Genomic DNA, 13,609 nt, shown 5'->3' with positions numbered 1-13,609 from the left:
GATCTCAAGTCCGCATCTTGTACAGCAATTAACCACTAAGAAGAATATATGCAGTGTGTTATTTGTTGAATCTGTACTTCTGATTTGATTTGAAACTGTCTCATTGCTGTCTGTTTATCAATAAAATTTTGAAAAAGAAATCCCAGATTTATCTTCTCCTGGGCTACAAGGCTCGCTCTCCAAAGATTCATAGACTAATTCCAGAAAGGATATGATTGATCCTGTTGTGCTTTGTGCTCACTGGGGCTCTCTGACTGGCCATCCTGGGTCATGTGATCCCCTCCCAAAGGCACAATGTTCATGACTGACAGGCCCTCCAAGGACCACAGAGCAGAGTAGCTCTGGAAGGAAAGAACACAGATAGGATTGGCCTAGCCACCTTATTTAGTGACTATTCGTCCTGCACAAACACAATGAGGTGAAGATTGCAGTCTGTTATGGTTTGTGGCTAGGTGTTCCCCCTAAAGCCTCATGCAGTCGTTGGAGCAGGCTTTTAGAGTCTGTGATTGATTCAAGATCCGATGCTAGGATTATGGGTGTGAGTGCTACACCCACCCTGGGGCGGATAGCCTGAATGCAATATAAGGAAGGGAGAGAGGCTTACTAGCTGCTGCAGCCATTGCTCTTCCCTTTGCTCATTGCTGTTTTCCACTGCCATGAACAGCTGCCCTCTTCCATGTGCCACTCTGCCATGGAGCGAGGCGAGTATGGACTGAAACCTCCACTAACTGTGAGCTAAATAAAGCTTTCCTTCCTTAATTTTGGGTATTGGGTATTTTGTCCCAGCAACAAGAGAAAACTAACTGAGACACAGCCAGACTGGGATGGTGAGCTCAGGGCACACCTCTTTCCCATCTCATACCTCATCTCCCACCTCCCACTCCAACCTCTTCAAACTTCAGAGCAGCTCAGGAAACAAGGACTGAAGGCCACCAGAAAATGACTCTTCCACCTGACAGCGTGCAGTAAAAAGCCTCTGTCAGCTGGATGCAAGGGTCAGAGCCCAGTAGAGCTAATGTGCCCCTCAGGGCCACACACACAGCTTGAGTGCTATGGACAGACTTGACAACATAGCAAGCCTGTTGAAACTGAGAGCTGCTAGCTGCTCCCACAGTGAAAAAAATTATTAAGATGGCTAAGGTTTAGTGAGTGCTACCTGGGTAACAGGCCCTGACCTAAGTACTTTAGCTCTGTGATACACTGCCCTATGCAGAACATGCTCAGTGTTACCATTTCATATATAGGAAAACTAAGTCACATAGAGAGACAAAGTAACCTGGCCCACGGCAGACTGTCTTGACCATGGTACTGTAGTCCCCTCTGGGCCACATGACCTTGGCTGGAACCTGTACAGATCAGCTCACAATAAACCCGCAGAGGATTCTGGCTGCTGTCCTCTGCCCTTCAATACAGGGCCACTCCAAGACTGAGCACTCTAAGGCAGAACTTTAAGGAGAAGGGACTCAGAGTGTCCCCTCTGCTCTGTGCTCTATCAGGTTACACTTTGGTCCTAGCTGATGGTGCTACCTGTCCATCAGGGTGACAGCCCTCCTTCAGCCCACGCACAGGAAGTACTGATTCCTGACTCCTAGTAAGCACCAATTGCACCCATGATATACACTCTTTACTATATCCCAGGAACTGTACCAGATTCCTGCTTGTATTATCTCACTTATAGTTCATGAGAAAAGAAAGAAACTGGGGGTAGAAGAGGCTCATCAAAGCCCACAGGATGCATTAAGATTAGAACTCAGGCTGGTTTAGGCTAAAACGTAGCACCTTCACCAGCATAACACTGCCCTTGGTAGTCAAGAGACACGTCGCTATAGGGCTGGTTAGGACCCCAGACTCTGAACCCAAATTACTTGACTTTGAATCCCACATCAACCTCTTCCTAGATAGCATGGTCTGACTGTGTCACCTAAAGCCCATGCACTATTCTTGGGAGGTGGGGCCTATTAAGAAGTGATGGGTCAGAGGCTGCGCCCTCATGAAAGGACGGACAGCATTATCATGGAAGGGGTGCAGTTATCCCAGGAGCAGACTGTTAAGAGAGATCAGTGCCCACTTGCTCTCTTCCTGTGCTTGCACTCTGACTCTTCTTACTGCCACCAGGGGTGACACAGCCTGAAAGTCCTTGCCAGATACCCACACCTTGACAGGGGACTTCAGAGCCCGTGGAACCGTGAAGATTGCGCTTCTTTTCTCTATAAATTCCTACTCGGTCACATGTGCAAACCAGGCTGAGATAGCAGCAGGGTGAGCAAACCCAGGTGGCCCTGTGACACTGCCTCCCCCAGCCATGGTGCTGATGGCCCTGGATGGTCACCTTTCCTCAGGGAGGCTGAGATTGAGACCTGCTTTTAACTAATGTCACAGGACAGACACATCATCTGAGTAATCATATTACGAAGGATTGAGGCCTCCGTCTTCTAAGAGTGCTATCTCTTGCTGGCTTTGATCATTCAAATGGTGCCTGAAAAATGAACTTGGCTAACATCTATGTGAGCCAGAAGTGGATTCACCCTCAGTCCAGCTGGAGATGGCATCGCAGCTAGAACCAGTCCCTCCATCGCAGCCTGAGAAGACCTTGAAGGAGAAGACAAGCTAAGCTTCACCTATTCTCCTGACCCACAGAAACTGTGAGGTCATAACCATGTGTTGTCTTAAGCTGTCAAGCTTAGGAAGACATCAATGTGTAGCAATACAAAATTAGAACAATAATTCAAATGATTTGTCAGCCAGTGGGTGACCATTGGGTTCTCTGTGCCTCCGGTTTTCACCTCTTTAAAAAGGGCAGTGATGATGATAATGATATTTATTTCGTAGGACTGATGTGGGGGTATTAAATAGCCTTGTGAGGGAGCAGTGCTTGGCTTCACATCATGTACACACGATCTATCACTGCCAACAGAGCACCTGCCCTGCACCAGACCATGAGCTGCGCCTGGGAAATAACACAGCTACTGTCCCTCAACTCGCGCATGAGTCTACTTCCTCAGCAGAGATGCATCCTCACAGTGGGATGCTACTGGAGATCTGGATGGTACATAGCACAGACAGCCAGTTCTTCTCCATTTATCCCTCTGATGGCCAAAAGGAAGGCTCGGTCTGACGGTAGAACAGAGGCCCTTCACACCCACCGCTAGCCATTTTCTTCTGGGATGGAGAGGGTAGGAACCTCGAGGGTTGACTTGGGCCCAGGCACTTCTGGAAGAATCCCTTGTGCCTGTCCTGACTCTGTGACACTCATTGGCACAGCTCCTTTCTCTTCATGCCTAGAAAGAGGGGATTTTCATTTCGGTGCTCAGAGGGTTCTTTTAGATAATCACTTTAACCAAATGAGTCAATCTAAATGAAAAAGTTATGTGAGTAACACTCTTCATCTGCATTTTGGCAAAAATTATGATGGAGGTATTTGGGGGCAGATTTTATAAAATATATCTGTTAGGGCCATGCTGTTCAAAATGACAGTTGTTGGTCCCATGTGGCTGTTCAGTTTTAAACGAATTAGAATTTTAATAATTTAAAGTGTAGTAGTTTGTAACACATATGCAGTACATAGCATGCATTCTGTAAATACTAATTAAATGAAGAAATAAATTTCTTAGCACTCAATCTCTATCAAGCATGGAAAACAAACATCCAGCAATAAGACAGAGAGAAGCTTAGTGTTTTAAGAAAAATGGGCAACATCATGTTTATCTGCAGAGTGATCCTCTGAACAAACTGCATTGACATGACCAGCCAGGACCCTGTGAGCACAGAACCAGGGCCCCCTGGTTACCAGCAACACATCAGAGAAATAGAGATGAGGCTCTCTGCTGAAGACATATATCTATATATACAAGAGGTCAACCAGCTTTCCCTTAGTGGGCTTGGAAGTAGATGTTTGAGGCCTACAGGCCAAAGTAGGGGTAGGACAACCCCTCACTCACCACAGCAGGAAAGCACCACTGCAACTATAAATGAATGGGCCTGCCTGGGCCCCAGTAAGGCCTTCCTGTGTTTGTAAAGGAACTTAATATGGCTTGAGGGCCGTGCCTTGCCAACCCTGGTCTATATGGATTCTTCAAGATCTATTGTCTCAAGACAAATAGGAAAAGAAGGGAAAATGTGTTGATTGAACAACTAGTATAGGCAGGCACCAATATAGACTGTTTCCTTCAGTTCCTAAATGACTCTGACAGATAGGTGGGCATTATCATTCCCATTTTAAAGGTGAAGAAAACTGAGGCTCCGAGAGCTTAACTTGCTTCCACATCACAGTTGGTAATGTTGGGAAAGAGGACTTGAATCCAAGACTCTAAGGCCCGGGCCTCAATGTCCACACCGGGCTACTTCCCCAGGGAAGCTCATTCCAGGTACCTTAGCTTCTGTGTGCCCTTGGACGTTACCTCCTTCAGTAGCTCCACACACACCCTTTCCCAGGACAAGCCACGCCCCATGATCTAGCTGCCTATAGCCACTTCCTGCAGTCTGGCTCCTGAGCTCCTCCACCCCGCCTGAGCTCTGCTGCCCCTGCTCTCCATGGAGCTCAGCCCTGCTCTGTCTGGAACACATTTGCCCAGCTGGGAAAGAAGAAATCGAAAGTTTTGTGTCTGCACAAGCTACCCTTTTCACCCATGGCTAAAATTCGCTGAGAGAACAGCAGTAATGTCCAAAGTCATACAAAAGCCATCTGGCAACTTAGTTCTCCTTCAGCCAAGAGCTTCAGGGCTTGTTCCCAGGGCTGGCAGCTGCCAAGTGACTGGCTAGGGAGCAGTCAGACAAGGTGCAGCCTCCTCCAGGAGCCCAGAAGTATAAGCCTGGCCCTTGTAGGTACACAGAGTTTCCTTTATTCAACCCAGCAAAGGGAGGGGGAGGTCTGTCCAAAGGAAGCAGAGTTTGAAAAGTGCAGAATTTATCAACAGGAAAGTCAAGAAGATCATGGCCTGTGCACATCCAAAAGCCTGACCTGGCTGGCTGAGCAGGAGTGAGGAGGGTCCATTTGGGGTCACGCCCCCCCCCCAGGCAGTGATTTTGCATCTCTGAGCCTCAGTGATTTTTGCATCCTGATCTGCAAAAGGGAGCCAGTGTTGCTACTTCTTCCTGAAGGTGGCTGGGAAAAGGAGAGATGAGGTTTGTAAGAATGCAGCAGGTGGGTGGGCCAGATAGCTCAGCAGATTGAAGCGCCTGCTTAGGCAGGTGCAGGGACCAGGGTTCGATCCCCAGCATGTCATGTCGACCCCACCCCTGGGGTGCACTGAGATGATGGATAAGATTGGGCATGGTGGCACACCTCCAAAATCCTGGCGCTTGGGAGGCTGAAAACAGGAAAATCAATATGAGTCTGAGCTGCATAGTGAGACCCTGTAGACCCTGTAATACATAAAAATTAATTATTCATTTAATTAATTTTAAAAAAGAATGTAGCAGGTGCCCTGCCCTCCAGCCTTGAATCTGGGACCTGAGGGTGGGACCAGCTGGGTGTGAGGGCTCTGATAATGCAATCTCAACTCCATGAAGAGACCTGGAAGTCCACCCTGGAAGACATGAGCCATCCACAAGCCCACAGCTGCCCTCTGTCATATTATGTTTGGTTTGCAAAATGTTTCTAAGATGAAAGAAGCTGCTGGCGAGCCATATAATCAAAGCATATTTGTGAGATCTGAAGGCTCACGGTGTACCATCAGCTGAGGAAAACAGAAAATGCAAGTGGGAGGGAGACAAAAAGACAAAAGATCACAAAGCCCCATAATTGCCCCTACTCCTGCTTTGGAGGGGTGCAATATCAAATGAGCCTTCCCCACTGCTCCCATGGAGAGACTGAGGCTCAGTAGGGCTGTCCCAGGCCTACAGGCTGGGATTTCATCACAGCTACCCTTGAGTCCAAGTCTCAGACTCTGCTCTGACCTCCCTTAGGCCACTGAGGTCTTTTCTGGTTTGGTTGGGGTTTTTTGGTGGGGAGAAGGGTTGTTTACTTGGGATTTTTTGGGGGGAGGGGATTGAGACAGGGTCTTGCTGTATAGTTCAGGCTGGCCTTAAGCTCCCTTTGTAGCCCAGGCTGGTCTCAAACTAGCAACAACCCCTTCTACCTCAGCCTCCTGAGTGCTGAGATTGTGGGCTTGCCACCACGCCCAGCTTGCTGAGGTCTTTTCTCACCCTGATTCCTGTAGTCCATTCGCCAGCCACCAAGTCGTATCTCAAACAACGTATTTTTGGAGGTCCTCCCTCCATGCAGTTATGAGAGGACTCTCAGAAACAAATAAGAAAGCACCCCTGAGAGATGATCCCTTGTCATTCAGCACATGATGATCCCAGACTATCGTCCAGCTCACTCCCAGTTTCTTGAATGCCAAGATCACAGCTGCAGAGATTTCAAGGTGCTGCTAAAACCAGGCAAGGAAAGCACAGCATGAAAAATTCTCTGGAACTTGACTCTACATTTCTCACTATGAAAAAGAAACCTGGTCAAAGAAACTGAAAAACTTCAATGCTTTGGTCCCATCATTTCACCCGGATAGGGCTGGACAGGGTTTAGAATGTCATCTGTTCAGTGCGTCACTACACAGCTCACGGGAAGTTACAGTTGTTTGAACAAATTAGCTCATTATTTTTGTTCAACACAGCCGCATACAGTGCAAAGAACAGGGCTGGAATAGCTACAATGGAGCCAGCTGAACATCTATCACACTTATTTTGAGTAAGTACATTGTGTTGCATTCACTCCATAAAATACAGGATCACACTGCAATGAAAATAATGAAACTCACTGGACACAGCACTGATTCATTTTTTATACTATTGAAGAAACACACCCAAACACAACACGAATATACAGAGTAGATTCTATGTGAAGTCTAACGGTGTCAAAACTAAAACCTATATTGTACAAGTGCCTGATTTGGACAGTTATGCTATAAAGACAGGCAAAAAACCAAGTATCACAGGAGGAAGGATGGTGGTTATTTCTAAGGGAGACAAGTAGCAATAAAGAGGGGCCTCTTGAATTATTAGCAATTAGATCAGCATTTGCTTCATAACTGTTTGTTACTGGGTAAATACTCATTTATCACGAGTGCTATATGAATGCTATATTTCATAACAGAAATGTTTAAGAATGTCATTAGGCAACTGCAAATTAAAACTATTGTGAAATACTACTAGGCTCTTGAAGAATGGCCAAAATCAAGAACATGCCATGCTGACCCCGCCTCTGCTATGCTGGTCCCACCCCTGGGACACACTGAGACAGTGACTGAGACTGGGCGAGGTGGCACCCGCCTATAATCCTAGCGCTTGGGAGGCTGAAAACAGGAGAATCACTATGAATCTGATAGTGAGACCCTGTAGACCCTGTACTAAAAATACAAAACAACAACAACAACAAAAAAAAAAGGTCAAGAACAGAGACATCTCCAAACAACCAGGATGTGAGATAGTGGAACACGTTATTCTTTGCTGATGGTGTTGCAGAATGGCAGGGCCACTTTGAATAGGCCAGTTTCTTACAAAACTAAACATGTCCTTACCACATGGTCCAGCAGTTGTGCTCCTTGGCATTTATTCAAGCAACTTAAAAATATATGTGCACACAAAAAGCTGCACACAGATGTTCATTGCAACGTTAGGCACAATTACCAAAACACGAAGGCAACCAAGACGCCCTTCAGTAGGTGAACAGATTGACCATGATACATTCAGACAAGAGGATGTTATCTGATCACAACAAGATATACGAGAGACTTAGAGGTGTGTGACTAAGTCAAGCCAGCCACCCTGAAAGCCACAAGCTTTATGACTCCCACTACACGACATCCTGGAAAAGACAAAACTGTGGAGACAGTAAGAAGATCAATGACTGCCAGAGGCGAGGGAAAGACAGTGTGGACAGGCAGAGCTCATGGAATTTTCAAGGGAGTCACATTATTTCATGCGTTACCGAGATACATGACATATGCGTGTCATCATACATTGGTCCAAATCTTGAAAGTATACAGCACCAAGAGTGAACTCACATGAAAACGGTGGGCTTTGAGCAAAACTGATGGGTCAGTATAGGTGCAGCCACTGAGCCAATGGGCCAGTCTGGCAGGGTGTCACTAGCGCAGTTGGGTAGGAAGAAATCAGGAGTACATGGGAAATCTCTATATTTTCCACTAAGATTGTTCTAACTATAAAGTTCACTGTTTTAAATATGTTGAGAAGGAAAGAAAAGGGAAGGGAAAAAAGAAAAATAGGATCTTAGGCATAAAACTTAACCGCAGTACACCTCATCAGCAGAACAGGATCAATAGTACTTCCCTTGCACAGTGTGATGAAGACCAAGGCAATGAAGTAGACAATATGACCAGGACATGGGCTCACATTCCAGTGTCATTAGCCTCTTACTTGAGTAGGAAAAAGAAAATCTGTGCCCAAGCTTGAAGGAGATGGATACAGTTTAATTAAAATGGAAATAGAAAGCAGATAAAAGGCCCAAAGGGGCACAAGACAGACAGCAACAAATAAAAAACCACGCACATGGCATTCCAGAGAGTGAAAGGTTCATGAAGAAAACACCCAAGGGAGATGTGCATTAGCCCCCACCCACCACCGCTGCCCATGTCACGTTCCTGCTGATCTCCTTATTCATGGGTGAGGTGTCCCTCTCTTGACTTACAGCAGATTGTGTAGGGATCCTATCAGAAGGAGGAAGGGAGAAAGCTGAAAAGGGACACAGCTTCTGAAATTCTCCTACCGGCACATGTCCTCTAAAGAGTCCTCCCCAGGGTGACCTAGGAAGAAGGACAAGACAGCTGGCTTGTGGCAATTGGAAATGTTTATTATTCTCCCAAAGCCAGGTGCAGGAAAAGAACAGTGAGTTCTCCGGCTCATCTCAGAAGAGAACACTTTGATCTGGGCCCCAGCAGATGGCTGAAATCACGTCCTCCCTACTAAGTGGGTAGGGCAGAGGTGGCAGTGTCTCTGATTTTGCCTCTCCCCAGTAGCACCCAGAACAGCAGCGCCTCCAGCGGCATCTCCAGGGTCTCCTGCATTCTGCAGGGAGTCCCTCAGTCCATCCTGTGTGCCAGGGGCCAGCACTGTAACAGCTGGGCAAGGCCCTTCTCTTCAAGGTCCTTCCAGCACAAGACACAGACAACAAACAAAGAAAAGATAACACACATGACACTCCAGAGAGCAAGACATTCGTGAAGAAATACAGCAGGCTGTACAACTGAGAGAGCTGTGGCAGGTGAGGCTGGGCAGGGAACGGCTGGTTGAGCAGGTAGTGTTCAAGCTATAAATGGTGAGATGAGAAGGAGCCAGTTATGGATTTCAAACCTGAGCTGGGAACAGGCATTTTCCATAAGGAGCAGCAAATAAAGGGGGCTGGAAGCATGAATAAGTTAAGACCCCACATTACCCTCCTAAGTTTTACAAGCTGGGTGGCTTCAAACAATAGACATGTTTTCCTTCGCAGTTCTGGAGACAAGAAATGCAAAATGAAGGCCTCCGCACAGCTGATATCTCTGGGATCCTGCTGAGAGTCTTCCATGTTTCTCTCCTGGTTTCTGGTGGTGGCCAGCAATCCTGGGTATCCCTTGGCTTGTCATCGCATCACTCTGATCTCTGTCTCTGTTGTCACATTGCCTTCTTCTGAGTCTTCTTTTTTGGTAAGGACACTAGTGACTGGATATAGAGCCCATCCCTACTCCAGGATGGCTCCTTCTCAAGATCCGCAACTAACTGCAGCTACAAAGACCCTGTTTCCAGCTCAGGCCATACTCTGAGGTTCCTGGTAGACATGAATTTTTAGAAGGCAGTGTTCCATGCACTACAGGCCTTACACTGTATAACTATCACAGCACAGTGCGTCACCTGAAAGTCCTGTGAGAGCCATAGCAGGCCATGGAGGACACAAGGGAGTGTCTAGGCTGTCCTCAAAACCCTTCCCAAGAACAACAGTAACAGGTGCTCTGGACACCTCCCCACAGACAGTCAACCGTATCATTTCCATGCTTCCTGGCCTAGCTTCTGGTCAGTGGCACATGCCTTTCTTGGCTTGAAAGAACCACTCTGTTCATACATGGCAGATCAAAGACTGAAGTCCTGAAAAAGTAACTGTGGAGAGTTGTGCACGGATATTCCAGCACCTCTGCCCCTCCAGTGGTTTACCTCAGAGACACGTTTCATATTGGAATCAAGAACCATCCAATAAAATTAAGCCCTAGAAATGAAAACTTCCATGCACTAGGGCTGATGGGAATGCAAAGTGGAATTGATAAATAGAAACTAGCTTGATTTGACCATTCTGCAGAAAAAGTTAAACAGATTTACCCCAGAAGCCAGCTACTCCATGCCACAAAAATTAAAACATGAAAGAAAATAGATACCCGAACAAAATGTGCATGGGTGTTCACAGCAGCATCGTTTATACTAACTGAAAAGTGGAAACAACCCACATGTCCATAAGCAGTTGAATCGGGCTGGGGGTAGCTCAGCGGCACAGTGCCTGCCTGGTAAACATGAGACCCTGAGTTCTCAATTTCCAGTTCCAAAAAGTAAGCAGATGAACTGATACTCAGAATGGGGTGGCCCATGCAGTGTCACAGTACCCAGCCATAAAAAGGAATCAGGCACAGATATGTGCAGCAACTTGGACAAACCCTGAAAGTGCAGTGCTCTCGGCGAAAGAACCCAGGCACAGAAGGTGCCTGTGGTCACGTCATTTTTCACACTGTCCCACATTTGACCAATGACCATTCCTTTGTGCCTTTACTTTTTTTATTTTTTTTTTTTATTTTTAGGGAAGAGTCTACAGGGTGTTCAGGGTCTCACTACTAGATCAGACTCATAGTGACCCGCCTGTTTACAGCCTCCCGAGAGCTGGGATTACAGGCAGGTGCCAGCAAGCACAGTCTCAATTGCTGTCTCAGCACACCCCAGGGGCAGGGCCAGCATGGCAGGCCCAGGGATCAAATCCCAGGCCCCTGTGCCTGCTTGCAGGCACTTTAATCCACTGAGCTATTTTGCCTCTACTTTTAAATAAATGTTTAAATGCATACTTCTCTCACGTGCTTTTTACCATCTAATAAGACAGCTTGGTGAAGAGACAACACTCTCCGATTAACTGGAGCAGAGGAGGGAAGTTGCTGCCTGAATTTCAACATTCCCTCTCACAGCTATATTCCAATCTCAGTTTTGCATTGGTATTTAAGAAAGTAGAAAATTAAGCTTTGAAGAAGTAACTGCCCAAGCACCTAGCATGTGAAAGCTCTCCAGAATTAGGTACTGAAAAGTGAATATGATTAATCACCACGGAGCTGGCGATCTGAACACAGACTTCAGCCTTTTCCCCACAGAACTGGAATCATAGGGGCAGCCACTCGGGTCCCCTATGAGAAGTCAAAGGGAGGCAGGGGCCAGAATTACAAGCACTGCCTTCAGCAGTCCTGAGGGCCAGGCTCGGTCTTCAGGAGGACCAAGTCTCCCAGGACTGACAGAAAACACATGAAGCTTTAGTAAATGCTCGACCTTTGCAGAAAGGGCTGCTGTGACTAACTAAGCTAATAATAATCACCTGATAGCAATTTCCTGCGAACTGGTTTCCTACCGCACATCTGGCAGTTTGTCAGCCTTCCCTCTGCTGCATTTATGATGTCATTAGTCTAGGCCATGGGAGGAAGGGACAGTCCAGTGCCCTCAGCTTGCACCTTAACCCTTGCTTCATCGAGTCTGGGAAGGTTCTGAAAAAGAAAAACCCATGGGAGGAGTCAGACAAGACCCTTTCATTCTGAGGCGCCACACAGCATCGTTGGGGACATGTCAAGGCCCTAAGTGTGCATTCCAGCTGGTAACACTGAGCAAAAGACATGACCTTTCAATGCTGCTCACGACCACCACCCTCCATAGTCCTACAGAACACCACAGGCTTTCTTGCTCCTTATTGCCCTAATACATTGCTGTGCTGCAAACCACCCCCAAACTTGGTGTCATTGGCCATAACTCTTCTTTTGTGTTCACAGATTCTGTGAGCCACGGTCTCAGCCCATTCAGGCTACTATCATGGAATGCCATCAATGGGGTGGCTGATAAACAACAGAAATTTATTCCTCCTCATTCTAGAAGCTGAGATGTCCAAGATCAAGGGGCCGGCAAACCCCGTGGCAATGGGGTCCTGCTTCGTGGTTCATAGACTGTGATCTTTTCACTCTGCTCCCATATGGCAGAAGGATAAGGGAGCTCTCTGGGGTCCCTTTCATAAAGGTACTCACTGATTCCATTCATAAAGGGTCCACATCCAAAAACCCTAACTCCAAACACCCCTCCCATAGGGGATTAGACTTCGATATAGCAGTTTGAGGGGGACAGATCATACAGTTAGGATTTGGCCACAACATAGCAGGGCCAACTCCTCGCTGGTCTGCATATCTGGGAGCTGCAGCTGAGCCAACTCCAGCAGCTGAGGTAACTCACAGCTGGGGCTGAAGGCGTGTGCCTCATCACACATTCTAAACTGGGGTCTGATGTGGGTCAAATTCTGTGAAGGTGTTCTAACTGTAGCTGGGAGTGGGATCCTATTTAGAAATTAAGACCTTTAATGTCATGTTGTTAGTTAACATAAGCTCATTGGGATTGGATAGATCCCAAGTTAATGCCTGCTGTCCTTAGAAGAGAAAAATCTGGACATAAATACCAAAGAAACAAGGAAGATGATCATGCAAGAAGGAGGCAGAGCTATGAGGGCTGTGTCTATAAGCCAGGTGCTGCTGGAAGCTACAAGAAAGTAGGAGAGGCAGGAAAGTCATTCTGGACTCTATGCTCAGGCCCCCACCTTTCCCAAAATTCCATTGTTGTTCTAAACCAGTGCAACTGTATCTGGGGATGGGACCCTAGGAAGTACTAAGATTAGATGAGATCATAAGGACTGAGCCCTAATCCAATAGGATTAGTGTCTTTATAAGAGACACCAGAAACCTTACTTCATCTTGCTCTCTACAAATGTACAAAGAGACCCTATTAGTACACAGCAAGATGGGCATCTGCCACCAAAGGGGACAGACCTTGCCAGACCCCAACCCTGCTGGTACCTTGATCTCGGACACCTAGACTCTAGAACAGTGAGAAACTTTCTGTTATTGAAGCACCCAGCCTGTGGTGCTTGTTAAGGCAGCCTGAGGAGGTCCAGACAGAGGGATTCTTCCATAATGCTTTCAACTGGAGCATGTTCCTTACTAACACCTTGACTTTGGACTTCAGGCCTCCAGCCCTTGAAAATATAAATTCCTGTTGTTTCGCCACCCAGTCTATGGTGCTCTGTGGCAGCAGCTCTGGTACATTGATAATTCCATCACACATTTTTTCACCCCTGGTAGAAGGGCTGCAGAATTGACTCTACCAGGTCTGCTCACCAAGGAGTCTGCATAGGTCCCTCTACTGTGCTGGGCTGGGATGAACAGGCCTCTTGTGTCAACGCTGGCCTCCCCAGAGTGCACATCCCTAGAGAACAGGAAGGAGCTCCATGCCTGGGACGGCCTAATCTGGAGGCAAAACTGCCACTTCCACCACTTTTTGTGGTTCACAGCCATCGTAGGTCCTCACAGGTTTCAGGAGAGGTGGGGAGGAAGATGAAAGAATTTGTGAC

This window comes from Octodon degus, unplaced genomic scaffold (assembly GCF_000260255.1).
Source record: "Octodon degus isolate 3935 unplaced genomic scaffold, OctDeg1.0 scaffold00021, whole genome shotgun sequence".
NCBI lineage: Eukaryota > Metazoa > Chordata > Mammalia > Rodentia > Octodontidae > Octodon > Octodon degus.
Note: the sequence above shows the minus strand (reverse complement) of the source record.